Source organism: Malania oleifera, chromosome 13 (assembly GCF_029873635.1).
Source record: "Malania oleifera isolate guangnan ecotype guangnan chromosome 13, ASM2987363v1, whole genome shotgun sequence".
NCBI classification, from domain to species: Eukaryota; Viridiplantae; Streptophyta; class Magnoliopsida; order Santalales; family Ximeniaceae; genus Malania; species Malania oleifera.
In genome coordinates this window covers 82,995,426-83,017,401 of record NC_080429.1, presented here as the reverse complement: position 1 = coordinate 83,017,401, position 21,976 = coordinate 82,995,426, and positions in this window count along the sequence as shown.

The following is a 21,976-nucleotide window of genomic DNA, read 5'->3' as shown; positions in this document are numbered from 1 at the left end:
CTCAAAGACTTCTTGGCACTCTTCATTCCACCTTTTCGAGTTATTTTTCCTTAACAACTTAAATATGGGCTCACAGGTGGTAGTTAGTTGGGATATGAATCGAGCTATGTAATTGAGTATGCTGAAGAAACTCTGTACCTCCTTTTCAATCTTAGGGCTAGGCATTTCTCGAATGGCTTTGATTTTGTTGAGGTCGACTTCAATCCCCTTCTCACTCACTATAAACCCCAACAATCTCCCCGAAATGGCACCAAAAGTACACTTTTCTGGTTTTAGCTTCAACTGGCATTTCCGGAGTCTTTTGAATAGCTTCTCCAAATTTGTTGCATAGTCATCTCCAATCCGTGACTTGACAATCATGTCATCTACATACACCTCAATCTCTTTGTGCATTAAGCCATGGAATAAAGTCATCAAAGCTCTTTGGTAAGTAGCCTTGCCATTCTTTAAACCGAATAGCATGACCCTGTAACAAAAGGTCCCTCATAATGTGATAAAAGTGGTTTTTTCCTTATCCTTTGTGGCCATCTTAATTTGATTGTATCCCAAAAAACCATCTATGAACGAAAATAAAGCGTGTCTTGCTATATTGAGCAAGCCGAAATGGAATGAGAAGTTGCTCAAGTTAGCGGACTCAGGATTAGTCTGGCAGGCGCCGTGGATGGATGGTGCTAGCATGGTATACTGATGCAGAAATCTACCGTCGGTCCCATTACTCGACCCATGGGGAGGGGTTGCATACGCCCCTTTGATGGTTCGAAGGCAAACGAGAGCAACTCATTTTGTGCCTATGACTCACGGACTAGTAAACACTCAATTCACATATGAAGCAGACGATAGACAGCAAAGAGTCCGTGAATTCACAGTAGTCTGGAAGCACGTGCACGTGGTGGAATCAAATAGTCGAAACTCAGGCGCACGAGAGAATTACGAATCATGGCTAGCCAACAGGGTGAATCCAAAAGTCAAACAAGTACCATAAGTCGAACCAAAGTTCCAGTAGTGAATGAACAGTCGAAAGGAGAAAGGCAATCGTTTGAAGCCATGAGCACAGTAACAGAAGGGGAGCGAATCAAACAAAAAGAGAGAGTTAGTTACTTTCTACAGTAACAAAGTCAAACAGCAGAAGACTCAACTTGTGCTATCAGAAAAGGAGGTAGTGGCCCTTAGAAAGGAGAGACGAACGCTTCAATTTGTGCTCGACCGAAAGACCAAAATGCTGGAAGGCGCCAAGGCTAAGATTGAAGAAAAAACTCTTCACACACGAGAATTAGACGGCTAGTGGAATGAGTAGAGGAGGACCTTTAGCCAGGTGCTAGATAAGGCAGAACCGTTCATAGAACAAGCTAGGTACTGGGAAGCTCGATATAGAGCACTGAAGCAAAAAAGTAAATGGTTCAATACCTAGGAGGTCGAGCCAGCTCGAGAAGGCTCGAGCCGCATCAACAGGAGCACGCGGGGGAATTAGAATCCTACGTCTGTTTAGTTCAGTCAGAAGCTCCCTGTATTTTGGTCTAAAATGTTGTCGGGAAAAATTGTAATGAACTGATGGTGATTTTTCTGAAAACCTTGGTTAAGGCACATAGGCCTAGGAGGTCGAGTCGCATCAACAAGAGGACACAGGGGAATTAGAATCCTGCATTCGTTTAGTTCAGTCAGAAGCTCCCTGTATTTTGGTCTAAAATGTTGTCGAGAAAAATTGTAATGAACTGATGGCGATTTTTCCGAAAAACTTGATTAAGGCACATAGGTTGCATACATGATTATATTATTTGCATATGTTCATACATTGACTACATGTTTGCAAAAACATTCATTACATACTCATACACACATTATCCTAAAAGGAGTGGGTTTCGTATTTAGGGGAAAGGAGAAGTGATTGTGAATCGGCAAAATTGAGGCACCTACCCATCCATACAACACCCACAGAAAGGCGAAAGTTATGGCAGAACAGTCAGAAAGACACGTCCTAAGCATAGAGCAAGGGCATAAGGAGTTGAACAAAAAAATGAAAAGAATATTGGACTTAGCTCAAATTCGTACATCAGATGCACGTTACCCTCTCTGACGATAGTTTAGATTCCTATAACCCTCACGCGGCTTGTAGGCCCCACATATCTCTATCGAGCCCCACATTGCTTGTCGGCCCCACATCTCCTAGTACGCTAACTCGGATTCCTACATCCAGTGCACATTACCCTCTCTTTGGTACGCTAGCTTAGATTCCTACATCCAATGCACATTACCCCCTTTGCTAAGTTACCTTGGATTCCTATATCCGATGCACGTTACTCTCTCTAACGATAGCTCAGGTTCCTATAGCCCTCACACAGCTTGTCAGCCCCACATGGCTTGTGGACCCCACATCTCTTAGTATGCTAACTCGAATTCCTACATCCAGTGCACGTTACTCCCTTTGGTACATTAGCTCAAATTCCTACATCCGATGCATGTTACCCTCTCTAACAATAGCTCGAATTTCTATAACCCTCATGCAGCTTATAGGTCTCACATGGCTTGTGTGCCCCACATATCTCCATTAGGCTCCGCACGACTTCATAAGCCTTATATGGATTTGGGGTCATGATTGACGTATATTTATTTTTTATTATTATTATTATTATTATTATTATTATTATTATTATTTATCTAAATTGTAAAATGCAAGCATAATTGTTTCCCCTCATTATTCTTCACCTCATATCTTGTTCCCTTCTTTATCATTCATCTCATATTATATTCCCCTCATTATTATTCAACACATGTCGTGTTCCCTTCTTTATCATTCATCTCATGTTATTTTCCCCTCATTATTATTCACTTCATGCTTTGTTCCTCTCTTTATCATTCATCCTATGTCATACTCCCCTCATTATTATTCACCTCATGCATTGTTCCCCCTTTATCATTCATCTCATGTTATATTCCTCTTATTATTAATCTCATGTCTTGTTCTCCCTCTTTGTCATTCATCTCATACTATATTCCTCTTATTATTATTCACCTCATGCATTGTTCCTCTCTTTATCATTCATCTCAAGTTATATTCCTCTCATCATTTTTCACATCATGTTTTGTTCCCCCCATAATTACTCCCCTATGTCTTGTTTCACATGTTTGCCCCAAGCTAAGTTTATAAATAGTCTTCTCATTCTAAGCACAAGGCATGAGATTTTTTGTTTTGTTTGAGAAGATATTGAAATCTTCCATTGTTAAGTTTGTTTCTCTCTTTGTGAGTAAGCGGTAAGATTACGTTTCATTCTATTGGGAAATCTAATGATCGACCAATCATGTTTCCTACTATGGTTGGGTCATCTCACCTTAAGAAAGTGTTCCGCAACGCCGCAACTCATAGTTCAGGAACCATCCTCGAAAGGACGCTATAGACAGACCCCTTGAAGACTAACCAACAGGAAAAGAAGACCGAATGAGTGAAAGACGAAAGATAAAACTAGTAGGCCTATCCTTTCTGAGTCACATTCTAAAATGTGATAGAATAGGTATGAAATTGTGAATTTGGGAATTCAAGCTCAACGTTAGGTTCACCCCAACCCCCCCCCCCCCCACGAAACCGGTTGGCACCGGTCTTCTCAACTTTATTTATTTAGTATTATTTCAATGTTTGAAAAGTTCGCCAAAAATCCACAAAAATCACAAAATTTTAGAAAAATTCAAAAATTATTTTCAAACTTTGACTTCCACAATTTTTGTCTAAAATTTATTTGTGCTATTTTGAAGTTTGGGAAAAATATTTAAAAAAAAAAAAACACACACACACACACACACATATACACACACACAATCACAATATATATATATATATATATATATTATATTCACATTTAGGGAAAAATCACGAAAATATTTTTATAAGTACAGAAAGTCATTTTCACAACGAATGAGCCCAAAACCTCCCAAGCTTTCAAAAATGTTATTTTTCCTTATTTAGAAAAATCCTATAAATTTCAAAAGACTTGTGAGTTATTTTTGTATAAACTTATTTTCTCGATTTTTCAATTCCTATGATTGCAACAAAGGGGCATGAGCTTTTAAAGCTTCCCGAGCTTTAATTCTGAGGAAATATATATACTGTACTATTAATTCCTTTGTTTGCATTTTGTAAATTCACAAAGGGAGGAATCTAAATTGTAAAAATTACTTCTGTTAACTAATCACTTTAAAGTTAATGTGAATAACCTTGAAGGTCACTTCTTCCATTACAATGTCTCTCTTTCTTATGAAGATGGTCGATCACAGATTACGCTGTTCAAACTCCGTATACTCCAGTTCTGAGGAAGTATATACATATTGTATACATGTGTGATTCATTTATTTGTATTTTTGTTCGTTTGTGTGCATTTCATAAATTCATAAAAATGGGTAATTTCAAAGACTTGTTAAATTTAATTTGTGAGATAATTTTTGATTAATTAGGTATTATTCGTAAGAACAAGCGTGTAGGGAGTTTTCGCATCTTCCCCTCACGTAACCGAACTCTCAATCCCAACTCTGGTAACGCAGTCCGATTCTACCCTTAATTGGGTAGTTATCAAGTATTCTAACCACGCTAAAAGGTTAGTAGCAACTCCATTACACCATTTTTCATGAAAATTTAAATTCACCTTTCATTCGCCTCGTTTCGCTTCAGGACGTCGCGACAGCTGCCCATTACAATGTCTCTCTTTCTTATGAAGATGGTCGATCACAGATTAAGCTGTTCAAACTTCGTATACTCCAGTTCTGAGGAAGTATATACATATTGTATACATGTGTGATTCATTTATTTGTATTTTTGTTCGTTTGTGTGCATTTTATAAATTCATAAAAATGGGAAATTTCAAAGATTTGTTAAATTTAATTTGTGGGATAATTTTTTATTAATTAAGTACTATTCGTAAGAACGAGCGTGTAGGGAGTGTTCACACCTTCCCCTCGCGTAACCGAACTCTCAATCCCAACTCTGGTAACGCAACCCGATTCTACCCTTAATTGGGTAGTTATCAAGTGTTCTAACCACACTAAAAGGTTAGTGACGACTCCCTTACACCATTTTTGCTCCTTCCTACTAGCCGTGTATGTCCTTCTTGCAGTCGTGTCCCTTCCCCCGCTCCAAAGGCCCTTCATTTATAGGCTTGGATGTCATGGCATTAAATTTAACCAGCCACCCAACCTCTTACTGACCTATTAATCATCTATCAACCAACTCATTCTCACCGGCCTATTAATCTGTCTACTAGCCAACCAAATTTTTATTGCTAATTTTCCTAACTGCCACTTTAATTTAACCAATTTTTTTGTGTAGGTGTGCAAGTGAACAAGAACCAACAAAGTTCCAAAACACTTGCATTTTTTTTTTATTATTTTTCTAATATTCTTTTTTCTCTGTTGTATACGCAATGTATTACATTTGGTCCGAACAAAATGGGGTGTCTACAGGCATGATGTTCCATTTTTATTGTCCGAAAGGAATATTAAAGGCTTATTTATATCTATCTTCTTCCGCTATTTGAATTTGTTAAAATCCTAATATGACAAATCCTGACTTCCTATCGAATTTATAATATATTGAAGTGTTATGAAGTCTTCCTAATAAGTCTCTTTTATTAGGGATAGGATATCTAATCCTTGATACTCTTTTTTCTATTTCAGCTTGATTTTGCACATAAATACCGAACAACTCCAAGGAGACCTTGATTTTCTTATTAACCCCCATTTTAATAAAGATTGAATTTCTATTTTATACTATTAAAGATTGTGATTCATTTGAATTGGTCTAACTTTTGTAGGAATATCTTTCTCATTGAATTCTTTTTTATATGGAAGATTAACCATGTGTCTTTTTGTTTCCCAGAAGGCATTTGGGATATCTGAACAAATTTCCTATTTAAATTTTATCTTTAATTATTCGATTCTTTTTAGTATGTCAAGGTTTGAAGTTGTTATCGAGTTATTTTATCCTATATTTCTTTTGTTAAGAATTCTGATATGTTTTTTTTCTTATTTTGGATAAGGTTTATTATTATATTTCCTTGTAATTTATTAATCTTTTTTTCTCTCATTGGATATGAAAATTTAAATCAGATTTTCCTTTCCACTTATTTTTGTTTTCATTCCTTCTTGATGTATGATGAATGGATAAATTAAGATTAGAAACGAAGTTTTCCAAATTATGTCTTGACTAAGATTTTTGACAATCATGAAAGAAGTTTTGATACATATAGCATTATTAAATACATGAGCATTTGATAATTTATATTTTGCTCCTGATTTTGAATGATTGGTGGAGTAAAATTCTTTTCGTAGTTTTTTTCAAAACAATGGGTTCGAACTAGTCCCTCTTGAATACAATTGAGATCTGCTCCAGAATCTATGAGAGCAGTTGCTTCTAAGATAGATTCTTGATAATGAAAATTCTAACTTGAGTGTGCCCATTGTGAATATTAATTTTTTCTATCTTATTAAGGCTATTTTCTTGATTGCTTTTTTCTAATTCTATTGGTTTGATATTCAGTTTTTTTTATTGATAATACTTCATTGTCTATTTCTAGTTCTTTTGATTGAATAAAATTATTTTGCAATTAAAGATTTTTTACATGGATTTTTATTTCTTTAATTTCCTTTTGAAGATCTTGAATGCTTGCAGGTCTTTCTCCTTCTTGACATAACATTTCCTTAATACCATATGTGTTAAAATTTCTGGAGTTTCTTCTTGAATAATCACTTCCTCTAGCTTCTCTAAATATTTTCTTTTAGGGTTTGAATCTTCTACCTCATCATTTTGATATAAGTTTGACTGTTCTGATATTACAAATGCAGGGAACAAGGCATTATCTTTTGATATAAGACTGATTAGATTCCAAAAAATAGTTTCACCTGTCAGAAAGAATCCTCATTAATTTGGAGGATTCCTTCATCTTCAGTTGGTGCTTCTTCTTCCGATGAGCTAAACGGATTTATGAACATGTTAACCAGTTGTTTGCTTAGACTTCCTTCTAAAAAACAATCACTTATTAAATGGTTAAATCCTTACTGAGTACCATCAACATCAAAATTGAAGACAAAGAAATCAGACTAGGAACACAGTAAACATGGCAACAATCAACAAGCAGATAGATTATGATGTAAACCATACACATTGTGGAGCAAATTGAAGAGACGATCATTTTAATAGGAGGAAATTCGTCAGATCTCAACATCAACAAAGATCAGAAGCAGAAAAATCGTTGAATATGCAAAAAAAAATATAAAAAATAAACAAAGCAAAGAGAGGTGGATAGGAGTGGAACTCGAGGGAGAAAGGGGGATTAGGGAGAGCTGAGGAACAGAGACCACATACCATCTTCTGCGAGAGCTGCAGCGATAAGAGCTACCAAAAGCAGGTACAGCGAAACCCCCTTTGCTTCTCGAGCTGTGAGCCATTTTGTTGGCCAAAACTCCTTTACCACTCTCACTCTCCCTCTCTCTAAAAAAGGCAGGGAGAGCTGGAAAGAGTCGGTGAGGGTGGTAGAGAGAGAGAGAGAGAGAGAGAGAGAGACGGCAGAAGGCAGCTGCTTTTATCCAAAGATTCCCAGGGCCAGCGGAGGACCATGTCAATGGCTGTGCTGGTCCTCCCGACCAATAGCTGCTTGCCAGCTGCAAAATGGGACCCACCCTTAATATATATAACATTTATGTGAAGGTAAAAAGAGTAAAATTTGTCAAAATTAATGGACTGATCGAAAAAGAAAAGTAAAATTTGTTTTGGTTTCTATATTTTTATTTAGTATAATTAATGGTGTGCTCATTAGTTTCATACAATTAATTTCACATCTTAATTAAGTTTAACAATATTAATGAATTTGTCCAATGTGTGCATGAAGTGTTCAACTAGAATTACCAATGAAGTGTTCAACTAGAATTACATATTTTACGACTATTAAGGGTAACTTAATTTTTAAAAAAATTAAAAACAAAAACAATCAATCAATCACCGAGGACTGATACCAATTGTTGTTCCCAAACAATCAGTAATCAGAAACTAATTATCGCCGTCAAGTGTGGGCAGTGGAAGACCTCACACGAACTCTCACGAAACAATAAATGGAACAAGCAATCAAGCACTCGATGATTAACTATACTAAACAAACCACTCAACAATGAGAATCAATGAAAGTAACAATCAAAAGACATAAGAATTTATGTGGTTCGGCAATTTACCTACGTTCACGGGAGCAGTGGCTGTTTTCACTATCACAATTGTTGTCCTTATAAGGCTTAACATCCTGTTTTGATGCTAACAAACAAATAGAACTTAACATATTTGGTTAAGTGATGACATTTCATGACTCAACTATGAGAAAGTAAGGTCAAGTGTTCAAAATGATTCATGAAAGCTTATATTTCAAAGAAAAATGATCGTATGAAGTTTAAAACATGAATTTCAAGATGATATTTTAAAACTTAAAGATCATGAGAGCATGGATGTTAAAGAACTTAAAATATACCAAAGCTTAAAGAAAAGCAAGATAGCTCAAAGAAAAATAAGCATGAAGACTTAAGTGTTTAGAATGTCAATGTTTTAAGAAGTTTATATATATGTACTTCAAATAATTTCAATATGGATGCATGAAACTCTTAAGTTAATTTCTTAAACCTAGATACCTTTTAAATTACTTGGAAAATATTTTTATAAGGTCAAAAATTATTTCAAAAAGGTTAAAATTAATTTTTGAAATGAAAAGTACCAAAAATAGGATTTTCCAAATGCTGTTATTTTTTCTATATCCGCATTGATATACATTTTTCTCTATCAAACACTTCTTATTTTAAAAAGTATTCAACATGAAAGTTGTGGGATTTTCTCTTATATTTCTGTTGATACTAAGAATGTATAATTTGGAGTTGTATAGAAAAAGGTATGACCAAAATATTGAAGGGGGGTTAAAGTTGTCAGGCGACTGAAGATTAAGTTCAGTCTTCTGAAGAATTTCCGGATGAATTTCTGAAAAGACAAAACACGTTCAGACGTCTAAACCGTGAGTTTAGTCGTCTAAACTAGGATTTCAGAAAACTGAACCCTCAATTTAGTCGTCTGACCCTGTGTCTATTTCAATTTTTTCAAAACATTAAGAAACTTCAAAAGACTAAACCCGAAAGTTCAATCGTCTGAACACTATTAACGAACAAATTTTTAAAAAATTTTTAAATTCAAATTCATATTTCTTGTGCTCCAAATTTTCTATAAAATTAGAAAACACTCCAAATCATTTGGGGAACACGAAATAGACTTGATGTCTCATCTATAAATAACCCCCACAAGGCCAAGGATTAATTACACCAAGAAAATATAGCAATCAAACTTTCTTACTCTCAAATCTCCCAATTCTCTCAAAGCTCTCTTATGCAATCAATTTCTAAATTTCACTACTGAGATTTTGCTTATTTAAAGGTCATAGTTCCTGTGTTCTTAACTGAGTTTTACAACTAAGAAAGAACCCTGGTAATATCTTCTTAAGTTTCATCTTTCCATATTGTGACTTTGATTGAAGTATATAGTTTTAAATAGTACTAATCAGCTCTATTGTAAGAGTGTCCTTGTACACCATATTGCTTCTTATTTCTTTGACGATTCCAAGTTATTGGATCGTTGATCGAGTATGGGGTATCACTTGGAGAGGTGTTGCTCTAGCCTATTGAAGGAGTGACCTAAGTGTGGGGTATCACTTGGAGAGGCGTTGCTCTAGCCTACTTAAAGAGTGTTTAAGCGTTGGGTATCGTTTGTAAAAGGTTTGTTCCTCCCGGAAAGGAACGGTATAGTGGAATCCTTTGGTGGTATTGGCCAAAGGCGAGGACGTAGGCTGGGGATAAGCCGAACCTCGTAAAAACTCTTGTCTCTCTCTCTCTCTTTCCTTACTCTCTTTAATTTCCAGCAAATATTAAATGCGTGGTTGTGTTTTAATTTTTGATCATATACACTACGGGGATTGAACATTAAATAAACTAAATCTTAATTTTTTTTTTTGGGATTTGCGGAAACCGAAATGAAGTACGTTAATTGATCAATACAAATTGTGGAAACCGTAAGGGAGTACATTAATTGATTCAACAGCCAAGATTTATTAACTGAAAGTTTATTTAAAGTTTAAATTCTTGAAGAGAGTATTGGATTTCATATTGATCATCATATTGAGAAATCAAATCCATTAACCACATAGCTTACATATATTTACAGGGCTGCAAACAAGAAAATATCTTGAATTCTTGAAAAGCTGAAAATTGCCAAAAGGCTATCTTGATTGGGTATTTGTGGATTGAACACTTTGATTGTTGAATAGTTGGTTGATTGTTTAAGTTTTATTTACTTGTGTTGTGTTGAATACTTTAGTTGTTGGTTTGTGGATTGAACAAGTAAATAAGCTTTTGCTAAATAAATAAATACGCTTTTGCTGTGTATTTAATAAATCAACAAAGAATTCATAAAAGGAATTAAAAGAAATTTTAATAATCCAATTCACGTCCCCTCTTGGGACAACTCCTTAACTTTCAACAATGAGGCTTACAAAGCTTTTGAAGCTTACACCAAGCCTAATCAACTTAGGGTTACATAGTAACGATTATAGACTAATCTAATGCATGCAAAAGACTTCTACTTAATCTAAAACACTTCTATAGCGATCCCCCAAAGGAAATTCCTCCAAAAACTCTTAATCTATTGATCTCCGATTCAAAAATACGTGACATCCGTGAGCGAAACCGTCGAAGGTTTAGGCCAAATCGTCGACGATTACACCCAAATTGTTAACGGTTACACCCAAATCATTGACGGTTTGCCCTCAAGGCTGCCATCCTGCATCTCTCTCTTGCTCCCTCGCTTCACGATGCTTTCCCCGGTATATGTGTTCCACTCAAAATATAAGTCACATCCCCAACAATCTCCAACTTGGTGAATATTCATCACTTAGGAGAAATCCGAAAGCATAACCCCGCTGCTCTACCCAGGTCAGTAGATTGGGACCCACCTCCCGTCTAACACTTGGAGACATAAACCAAGTCCAAGCAACACTTGAACTTGTCCATGGTAACAGGAACTCCACATAGATGAACACCCAACCCCTTGAACGATCATTTAACCATAATGCTACCTTGGTAGCCTCAGCCACTGCCAAGTACTCCGATCCAACTATAACTAGTACAACCTGAGATTGTACCCTAAACTTTCAACAATTAGGCCTTCTCACAACATATCTTGTTGTAGGCCTCCTATCATCCAAGTCTCTTATGTAATCTCCATCCATGAACCTCACAACTGACATATCACTCTATTGCTCACCAAAGTACCCCACTACATTGGCGTAGGAAAACCTTGACACATCCCGAACATCACCGTTCATTTTTTAGTACTGAGTAGTAGAATGTTTACTTAGATTCGCCAATGGTGTACCGGTGACCCGTTTAACACTAAATATGCTAAACCTCTCCAAAACCTAATCCACAAAACCATCCAGAGATCACCACAATCTGCCTGTAGTTTTTTCTATAGAGCCACATTGAGACAACCCCAATCTCTCTGCAGTTATGACCACAAAGTCACCCCGAGATAATCCCAACCTCGCTATAATTTTATACTTTCAAATTTCCAACCCAAGAATTGTAGTGACACGAAGAATAATAGTATTTTAATAATAAAAAGGGAGGAAAAAGGAACAGGAACCGAAAAAGGTAATAAACTTCGTCGACGAACGTGGAGCTTTCGTCGACGACATCGCACTTTGGAGGTAATAACAATTTCAAGAAATTTCCAGGCCTCGTCGATGAATATAGGGGTTCATTGATGAGGGTTTTTCAAGACCTCGTCGATGAGGTTCCGTCTCGTCAACGAGAAAATACCAAGAGAAGAATTTGGGCTACTCTAAATTTCATCGACGAAGGGTAAGGTTCGTCGACGAAATTACTTAAGGACTCATCGATGAGATGACGTGGCTCGTCGACGAATCCCACAATATAAATAGCCCCAAAATGATTTTAATCGCAAAAATTCGGCCGTAAACCCTCTCTTCTCTCTCTCCTACAGCCCTTTCCTCTTCTTCCTTCGATTTCGGCCCCATCAGTCATCGGATCAACGATCTGAGGCCACCACGATGCTCCTGGCAAAGTTCTCTTCAAGTTTGCCAGAATGGATTGTCGACAGGGCAAAGTTGGAAATCATCCCAAGTCCAAGGTAAGGCCTTTCATTCGGAATTTGGCTTTCTAGCAATTGAAAAAAATGATGTAGGCCAAGAAATAGTAACATTTTGTTCTGGGGAAAATTATTTTCAAGGTGTCGAGTAGGAAACCCTACGAGTGTAGGACCCGTCTCAGTGAGGGGATTTTGGTAGGAATCAAGTAAGGGAAATATGCTATGTTAGGCAATTTTACTATGTTTTAGTATAAACTATACGTTTTTATTAGATGATTATTCACGATAGAAATTTATACAGTTTATCATTTATGTATAATATGTTTAAATTTATGTGTGGCTGGAGAATATGAGTATAGAAAAGAAACATGTTTTATAATATTTTTAGGATATGATTTACAAAATATACAGTCAGTGGTTATGTTTTATAGTAATTACAGAATGTCATGATTATTCAGTTTTCAGTACCATGATTATACAGTTTCCAGTACCATGACTTACAAATTACAGTTTAGTTTAGAAACACAGTTGACACAGTTACAATTTATTTCATTGTCATGGTAAATACAGTTATTTCATAATCATGGTAAATCAGATAGTTGTATGTAGAGATCTATTATATAGTATCAGACCCTGTTGGACCATACAGTTTACAGAGTATGGTACTGTAGCTACAGATATTTCAATTCAGAGTGCAACCACCTATTTAAATAATACGTGGTAGTAGGTCGATCGTACCCAGATGTGGACAGACTCCCCATCAGATATGGGTTGAGGAGTGGCCGATTTGATTGAGGGAGTATAGTGGTTTACACTAGTCGGCCAGCCAAAGTAGATCCCGCCTACAGGCCGCACAACCCTGTCATGAGGGGTTAAATCATGACACACAGTTATCCACAAAGAAGTTTTCAGTTATTATTATGTATATATGGATTTACAGGGACAGAGAATATACTTATGTACATTAGAAGTATTTTGAGTAGAAACCTAAAATATAGATATGTTAAGCAACATGTAAATGGTGGTGGTTCCTATTACTTGTACTGTATTTTCAGATCTAATTATACATGATTATATAGCAACAAATTTTCCTAATATTGTAACTCAATTGTCACACACTAACAATAGCATATTTCGTCTTACTGAGCGTTGGCTCATCCCAATTACTTTAACATTTTTCAGGTGATCCAGGTAAGCGAGCAGATCAGGCTCGCAGATAGAGGGGCCTCAATATTGCCCTGATATTAGAGTGAGTATTTTTGGGAGTATTTTTGTATAGTCTTAGCCGGTTGAGGATATTTTTGGGGAGCAGTTATATATGTATATTTTGGGAAACAATTTAGCACTCTAATATTGTATATGATTACATATGGTTATGTTTATTTGATTTCTTCTTTTCGTTGCTTAGGTTGATGATTGGGTTTAACCCAGTATGGTATCAGAGCATGTTAAATGTTATAGTATAAAGAAAAAAAAAACCATTTAAATAGTAGGTCATTACAGTTTGGTATCAGAGCCTAGGTTACTAGGTTCTGTAGACTTTAGAGTGTAGCGGAAGCAATACCAGAGTATAGGGAAAATTTTGAGTTTTGTTCTATGGTCTAGGTATAGGATTACCGTGGTGGTTTCTGTGTTTTTCCTGGGGTGACGATTTCAGGAAGACCATAGTACACTATTGTCGGGTCGTGTGTCTAGGTCACAGAACTGGATATTGAGTTAAGGTCAGGGAAGGCAGTTAATTTTGAATTGATATAGGATAGGTCAGTATAGGAGATGAGGTACTTAAGTGTGTTTCTTATTTTCAGGATGAACCCAAGAAGCAGTGGCACGAATGCTCGGGAGGATAGGCCAGGACCTTCTAGCATAGGTGGAGGAGATACAGATGTTGTGTTATGCAGTTCCACTCAGCAGGTGATGGCTGAGATGGCCAGGAGCTCTGGGGAGCGCGGTTGTTCGATCGAACAGTTTACGCGGATGAAGCCCCCATCCTTTGCTGGAGGAGATGACTCGATTGTAGCTGAGAATTGGGTCCATGACATTGAAGAGAAGTTGGCTGTGCTTCCTTGTATGGATGAGCAGAAGGTAGTATTTATAGCATTTAAGTTGACTAGAAAGGCAAAGCGCTGGTGGAGATCAGCGCGACTGATAGAGAAGCAGAGGCTGGTTCCAGTACCAGTGAGGTGGGACCGATTCAAGGAGCTGTTCTTCGAGCAGTATTTTCCTGCTATCGTTTGGAGCACCAAGGCAGCAGAGTTTATGCATCTGGTACAAGGGAAAATAATCGTATCCTAGTACGCGGTTTCGTTTATCGAGTTATCGCATTTTGCTCCACATCTAGCACCTGATGAAGAGAAAAATGTAAGGAAGTTTGAAGAGGGACTAATGTAGAACTTGTTTGAGCAGGTGATTGGTTTCATGGCTCAAACATTCACAAAGGTTGTAGATAGAGCTGCGATCATTAAGAGTGGTATTCATAGCGGTTTAGCAGCTTAGAGTTAGAGGAAGAGGCCGACACCTCAGGGTATTCAGGCTGGCTCCAGTAGGGCTCCATGGAGAGGAGGTCAAGTAGGAGAGATCAGCAGCTAACAACAGGACCCCATAGGAATCAGGGTACGCCGACTTACCTGGTATGTCAGACGTGTAGAAGACATCATTTGAGGGAGTGCTAGGTAGGCAGAGGTATATGTTATCGTTGTGGGAGACCCAGCCACATGGTACGTGAATGCCTAGGTCAGCCATACTAGGTCCAAGCTCCCAGACCCTATCAGGGAGGATACAAGCAACTCGGGGAGGATACCAGGTGCCTCGTGGTGGCTAGCAGAAGAATATGGCCCCAACACGAGTATACGCTCTGACGCCAAGTGATGTAGACCCAGTCATTAGATATAGCACTGTCTGTAACTACACCATTAGGGTCAGTGATCAAACGTCAGAGGATAATTAGAGGCTATCCGATAGAAATTCAGGGGAAAGTGTTACTAGCTAATTGATTGTATTTGATATGTGTGTGTTTGATATAATGTTGGGTATGGATTGGTTGGTGGCAAATCAAGCCAGTATTCACTGTCATCAGAAAGAAGTAATTTTCAGACCCCTTAGTACACAGAAATTTAGATTCATTGGTTCACGGGTACGTGCTCCAACGCAGCTGGTGTCAGTCGTGCAGGTGAGTGGATTACTCTTGGACGGAGGTCAGGGGTTTATAGAATTTGTGAAAGAAATATCTGAAAATGAATTGAAGATTGACAGCACTCCAGTAGTACGATAATGTCCAAATGTTTTTCCAGAGGAGTTACCTAGATTGCCTCCTGTGCGCGAGGTGGATTTTCCTATAGATTTACCTCCAGGGACCGCGTCGATTTCTAAGGTTCCTTATCGTATGACTCCAGCTAAGTTGGGAGAATTGAAGAATCAGTTGCAAGACCTATTGAATAGGGGATTTATACAACCCAGTGTATCGTCATGGGGAGCTCCAGTGTTATTCGTAAATAAGAAAGACGGGTCTATGAGGATGTGTATTGATTATAGAGAAATCAACAAAGTTACTATTAAGAATAAATATCCTCTACCCCGTATCGACGATCTGTTTGATTAGCTCTAGGGTACACGGGTGTCTTCCAAGATCGACCTCAGATCAGGGTATCATCAAGTAAGAGTGAAGGCAGAGGACGTCACGAAGACAGTCTTTAGGACCAGATACAGGCACTATGAATTCCTCGTTATGCCGTTTGGTCTGACGAATGCCCCGGCTGTGTTCATGGACTTAATTAATAGAGTTTTTCACCAGTATTTAGATCAGTTTGTAGTAGTTTTTATTGATGATATACTGGTGTACTCAAGGAGTTTTGAGGATCATGAGGTGCATTTGAGACAGATGTTGCAGACACTCAGGGAGGAGAAACTTTATGCCAAGTTTAGCACGTGTGAGTTCTAGCTTAAGAAAGTTGCATTCTTAGGCCATGTGATCTCAGGAGATGGCATTTCAGTAGATCCTAGTAAGATTGATACGGTAGTGAATTGGGCCAAGCCGAAGAATGTGTAGGAAGTCAGAATTTTCTTGGGTTTGGCAGGTTATTATTGCCTATTTGTGGAGGGATTTTCAGCTTTGTCGGGACCTCTCACGCGGTTGACTAGGAAGAATTCCATATTTGTGTGGGATGAAGAGTGCGGGCAGAACTTCTAGAAATTTAAACAACGGCTCGTCACTGCGCCAGTTCTGACAATTCCATCAGGAGGTGATGGGTATGTGATTTACAGTGACGCATCTTTGAAAGGGTTTGGTTGTGTACTGATGCAGCATGGTAAGGTAATAGCATATGCATCCAAACAGTTGAAAGAATATGAAAAGAACTATCCTACTCACAATCTAGAATTGGCTGCGGTTGTACATGCACTGAAGATCTGGAGACATTACTTATATGGTAAGAAATGTGAAATATTTTCAGATCACAAGAGCCTAAAGTACTTCTTTACACAAAAAGAGTTGAATATGCGCTAGAGGAGATGGTCAGAACTCATTAAGGATTACAACTGCACCATCAGTTACCACCCAGGTAAAGCAAATGTGGTAGCTAATGCATTTAGCCGTAAATCAGAAAATACAGCACAACTAGCTGCAGTTATTCAGCATCCGATTCAGATGGACTTAGAAAGACTTGGTGTCGAATTAGTGGAGGATGATCCCCAGGCGCTTATTGCCAGTCTGGTTGTACAACCCACATTATATGCAAAGATTAAAGTTGCTCATAAGGATGATCCAGAATTGGTAGAAGTGATTTCCAGAATATAGGATGGTTAAGGAGAAGAATTCAGCATTTCTAACGATGGGGCTCTGAGATTTCGCACCAGATTGTGTGTGCCTGCAGATGACAGCATCAGGAGGACGATTTTAGAGGAGGCACACAGATCTCTATACACTGTCCATCCGGGTAGTGCGAAAATGTATAGGGATTTGCAGGAGTGTTTCTGGTGGAGTGGCATGAAAAGGGAGATAACAAAATATGTGTAGCAGTGTTTGACATGCCAGCAGGTTAAGGCTAAGCACTAGAGGCTAGCAGGGTAGTTGCAAGAACTTTTCATTCCTGAATGGAAGTGGAACCATGTATCCATAGATTTTGTTACGAGGCTACCACTGGCATCACATGGTCAGAATGCCATCTGGGTCATTGTTGATAGGTTGACGAAGACAACGCACTTTCTGCCTATTAAGATTAGCTACCCTATGAACCAGTTAGCGTAAATATATATACAGGAGATAGTTCGATCCCATAGAGTGTCGGTATCCATAGTCTCGGACCGTGATTCACGTTTTACATCATGGTTCTGGAGGAGTTTGTAGGAGGCATTGGGGACTCAGCTAGCATTCAGCACTGCTTTCCATCCTCAGACTGACGGTCAGATAGAGAGGACCATTTAGGTACTCGAGGATATGTTGTAAGCATGTGTTTTGGATTTTGGGGGTAGCTGGACTCAGTATATGCCATTGGTGGAATTTTCTTACAACAACAGCTATCAGGCTAGCATAGGCATGGCACCCTAAGAGGCATTATGTGGTAGAAGATGCCGATCTCCTGTCTTCTGGGATGAAGTAGGTGAAAGGCGAGTTTTGGGACCAGAGATAATTCAGCAAGCATGTGATAAAGTCTGACTTATTCAAGACAGGATCAGTGCAGCACAGAGTCGGCAGAAAAGTTACGCAGATACTCACGGCCGAGAACTGGAATTTGGAGTAGGTGATCATGTATTTCTGAAAATAACACCATTGAAGGGGATCATGAGGTTTGGGAAGAAGGGTAAGTTGAGCCCTAGGTTCATTGGTCCATTTGAGATATTCGAGAAGATTAAGTCAGTGGCCTATCGGCTAGCTTTACCACCATCTCTATCCAGGATTCATAACGTGTTTCATGTTTCTATGTTAAGGAAATACGTCCCAGATCCTTCCCATATCATTAGCCATGCGGAACTAGAAGTAAGTGAGGCTTTAGCATATGAAGAAGCTCCAGTACAGATCCTAGATAGGAAAGAACAGGAATTGCGCAATAAGAAGATACAATTGGTAAAAGTCCTGTGGAGGAATCACGCAATAGAAGAGGCTTCGTGGGAGCTTGAAAGCGATATTAGACGAAAATATTCCCACTTGTTTAGTGGGTCATAGCAGTGATGTATAATTAAAGTAATAGTAATTTTATTTTGTTTAGCATAATGGAATTGTAATTAGTGTATAGGATAGGTTGTATTTCGGTTTTGAGAGAATTTTCTTTTATGGTTGTAATCTCCCAGAACTACCCATGTAACCACGGTATTCCTCTGCCATAAGTGATGGCAGGTAATAAAATAAGTAGACTATTTTCCTTTAAGGGATGATGAATTATATGAACAGTAAATTTCAATAACAAAATTTTATTAGTATGGAAGAATGTAGTGAAACGAAGAATAATAATATTTTAATAATAAAGAGGGAGGAAAATGGAAATAGGAACCAAAGGAGGCAGTAGACTTCATCGACGAATACAGGGGTTCGTCGGCGAGAAAATACTGAGAGAAGAATTTGGGCTACTCTGAATTTCGTCGACGAAGGGTAAGGTTCGTCGACGAAATTACTTAAGGACTCGTCAACGAGATGACGTGGCTCGTTGACAAATCCCGCAATATAAATAGCCCTAAACTGATTTTAATCGCAGAAATTCGGCCGCAAACCCTCTCTTCTCTCTCTCATACGGCCCTTTCCTCTTCTTCCTTCGATTTCGGCCCTGTCAGTTGCCAGATCAACGATCTGAGGCCACCACAACGCTCCTGGCAGAGTTCTCTTCAAGTTTACCTGAGTGGATCATCGATGGGGCAAAGTTGGAATTCATCCCAAATCTAAGGTAAGGTCTTTCATTCGGAATTTGGTTTTCTAGAAATTGAAGAAAATGATGTAGGCCAAGAAATAGTAACATTTTGTTCTGGGGAAAATTATTTTCAAGGTGTCGAGTAGGAAACCCTGCGAGTGTAGGCCCGTCTCAGTTGGGGGATTTTAGTAGAAATCAGGTAAGGGAAATATGATATGCTAGGCAATTTTACTATGTTTCAGTATAAACTATACGTTTTTATCAGATGATTATTCACGATAGAAATTTATACAGTTTATCATTTTTATATAATATGTTTAAATTTCTATGTGGCTAGAGAATATGAGTATAGAAAAGAAACATGTTTTATAGTATTTTCAGGATATGATTTACAGAATATACAGTCAGTGGTTATGTTTTATAGTAATTACAGAATGTCATGATTATATAGTATTCAGTACCATGATTATACTATTTCTAGCACCATGACTTACAAATTACAGTTTAGTTTAGAAACACAGTTGACACAGTTACAATTTATTTCATCGTCATGGTAAATACAGTTATTTCATAATCATGGTAAATCAGATAGTTTTATATAGAGATGTATTATATAGTATCAGACCCTGTTGGACCATACAGTTTACAGAGCATGGTATCGTAGCTACAGATATTTCAATTCAGAGTGCAACCACCTATTTAGATAATACGTGGTAGTAGGTCGATCGTGCACCAGACGTGGACAGGCTCCCCATCAGATTTAGGTTGAGGAGTGGCCGATTTGACTGAGGGAGTATAGTGGTTTACACTAGTCGGCCAGCCAAGGTAGATCCCGCCTACAGGCTGCACAACCCTGTTATGAGGGGTTAAATTATGACACACAGTTATCCACAGGGAAGTTTTCAGTTATTATTATGTATATACGGATTTACAGGGACAGAGAATTTACTTATGTACATTAGAAGTATTTTGAGTAGAAACCCAAAATATAGATATGTTAAGCAAAATGTAAATGGTGGTGGTTCCTATTACTTGTACTGTATCCACAGATCTAATTATACATGATTATATAGCAACAGATTTTCCTAATATTGTAACTCAATTTCCACACACTAGCAATAGCATATTTCGTCTTACTGAGCATTGGCTCATCCCAATTACTTTAACATTTTTCAGGTGATCCAAGTAGGCGAGCAGATCAGGCTCACAGATAGAGGGGCCTCAGTATTGCCCTGATTTTAGAGTAAGTATTTTTGGGAGTATTTTTGTATAGTCCTAACCAGTTGAGGATATTTCTGGCAAGCAGTTATATATGTATATTTTGGGAAACAATTTAGCACTCTAGTATTGTATATGATTACATATGGTTATGTTTATTTGATTTCTTCTTTTCGCTGCTTTGGTTGATGATTGGGTTTAACCCAGTATGGTATCAGAGCATGTTAAATGTTATAGTATAAAAAATAAAAATAAAAAACCCATTTAAATAGCAGGTCATTACAAGAATACTCTTAGCAGCACCCAAAACCTTCATGTCAACTTCTTTTCTCAATAAAGTCCCTGACTGGTTTACCTTGGTTGGAACCTTCCGAGCAATACGCATGTCACTCACATAAAATAATTGAATAATTTCCCACTTGCATCCTATCTCCCTCTCCCCCTCTGGGAGCTCCACCAACCCCCACGTATGATTCTTATATGGTATGTTGGTGTTTTCTTCTAACTTGAACACGCACAGTGGAAGTACACAATGAATCACGAATCACTCAACATTCACTAATGCAAACACTCAATGATGAAATATACTAAAGAAGCAATCAAACAATAATAAGAACAAGAAAAACACAACTAAAACGCACAAGATATACATTGCACAAGATACACGTAGTTTAGAAATAGCCTAGGTCCACAGGAGCAACCTTCGGTTTTCATTATGAAACATGTCAAAGCTTACATCTTTGGGGTACAATAGTGTTTAAGTATGAACCCAATGCCTATAAAAGAGTTCTAGTAAACCCAAACTACATCTATAGTGATCCCTTAGAAGAAATCCTCCAAATAACCCCAATATACAAGCCCCCAAATTCAAAACTCATAATCTGTGCCGACTTAAACAGTCAACTGTTTAGGCCAAATAGTCGACTATTTGGTGCTAAGAAAATAACCTCTATATACTGCCTGAAACCATCGACGATTTGGCCCAATCATATGACATTTTTCCCTTAATAGTGCTGACTCCTCTCGTGCAATTGTCCCTCGCTTCACGTAACTTTCTCCTGTACATATGATCCGCTCAAAATATGAGCCAGATCTCCAACAATCTCCAACTTAGCGAATATTCACCACCTTGGAAATCTAAAAGCACAACTACTGCTCCTCCCAGGCCTATAGATTGGGACTCGTCTCCCCTCTAACACTTGGAGACATAAACCAAGTCCAAGCCACGCTTGAACTTGACTATGGTAACAGGAAGTCCACCTAGCTGAACACTCAGCTCCTTGAAAGATCCTCTAAACTACAATACTACCTTGGTAGCCTCTGACAAGAACTCTGCGCTAGTTGTAACCAATGCACCCCGAGACTGTATCCCAAACTTCCAACAATTAGGTCTACCCACAATGTATCTCGTTGTAAGCCTCCTGTCATCCAAGCCCCCTATGTAGTCTCCATCTATGAAGCTCACAATTGACGAAACCCTCTCTTGCCTGTCAAAGTACCCAACTACACTAGCATAGGAAACCTTTGACACGACCCAAACATCACCGTCCGTACTCGAGTACTAAGAGGTAGATTGTTTACTTAGATTCACCAATGGTGTATTGGTGACCGGCTTAACATCAACCATGCTAAACCTAACCAACACCTGATCCCCAAAACCACCCTGAGATAACCACAATCTCCATGTAGTTTTGTCCATACAACTGCCCTAAGACAACACCAATCTCCCTGCAGCTACAAAGTCACCCTGAGATAATCTCAATCTCCTTAT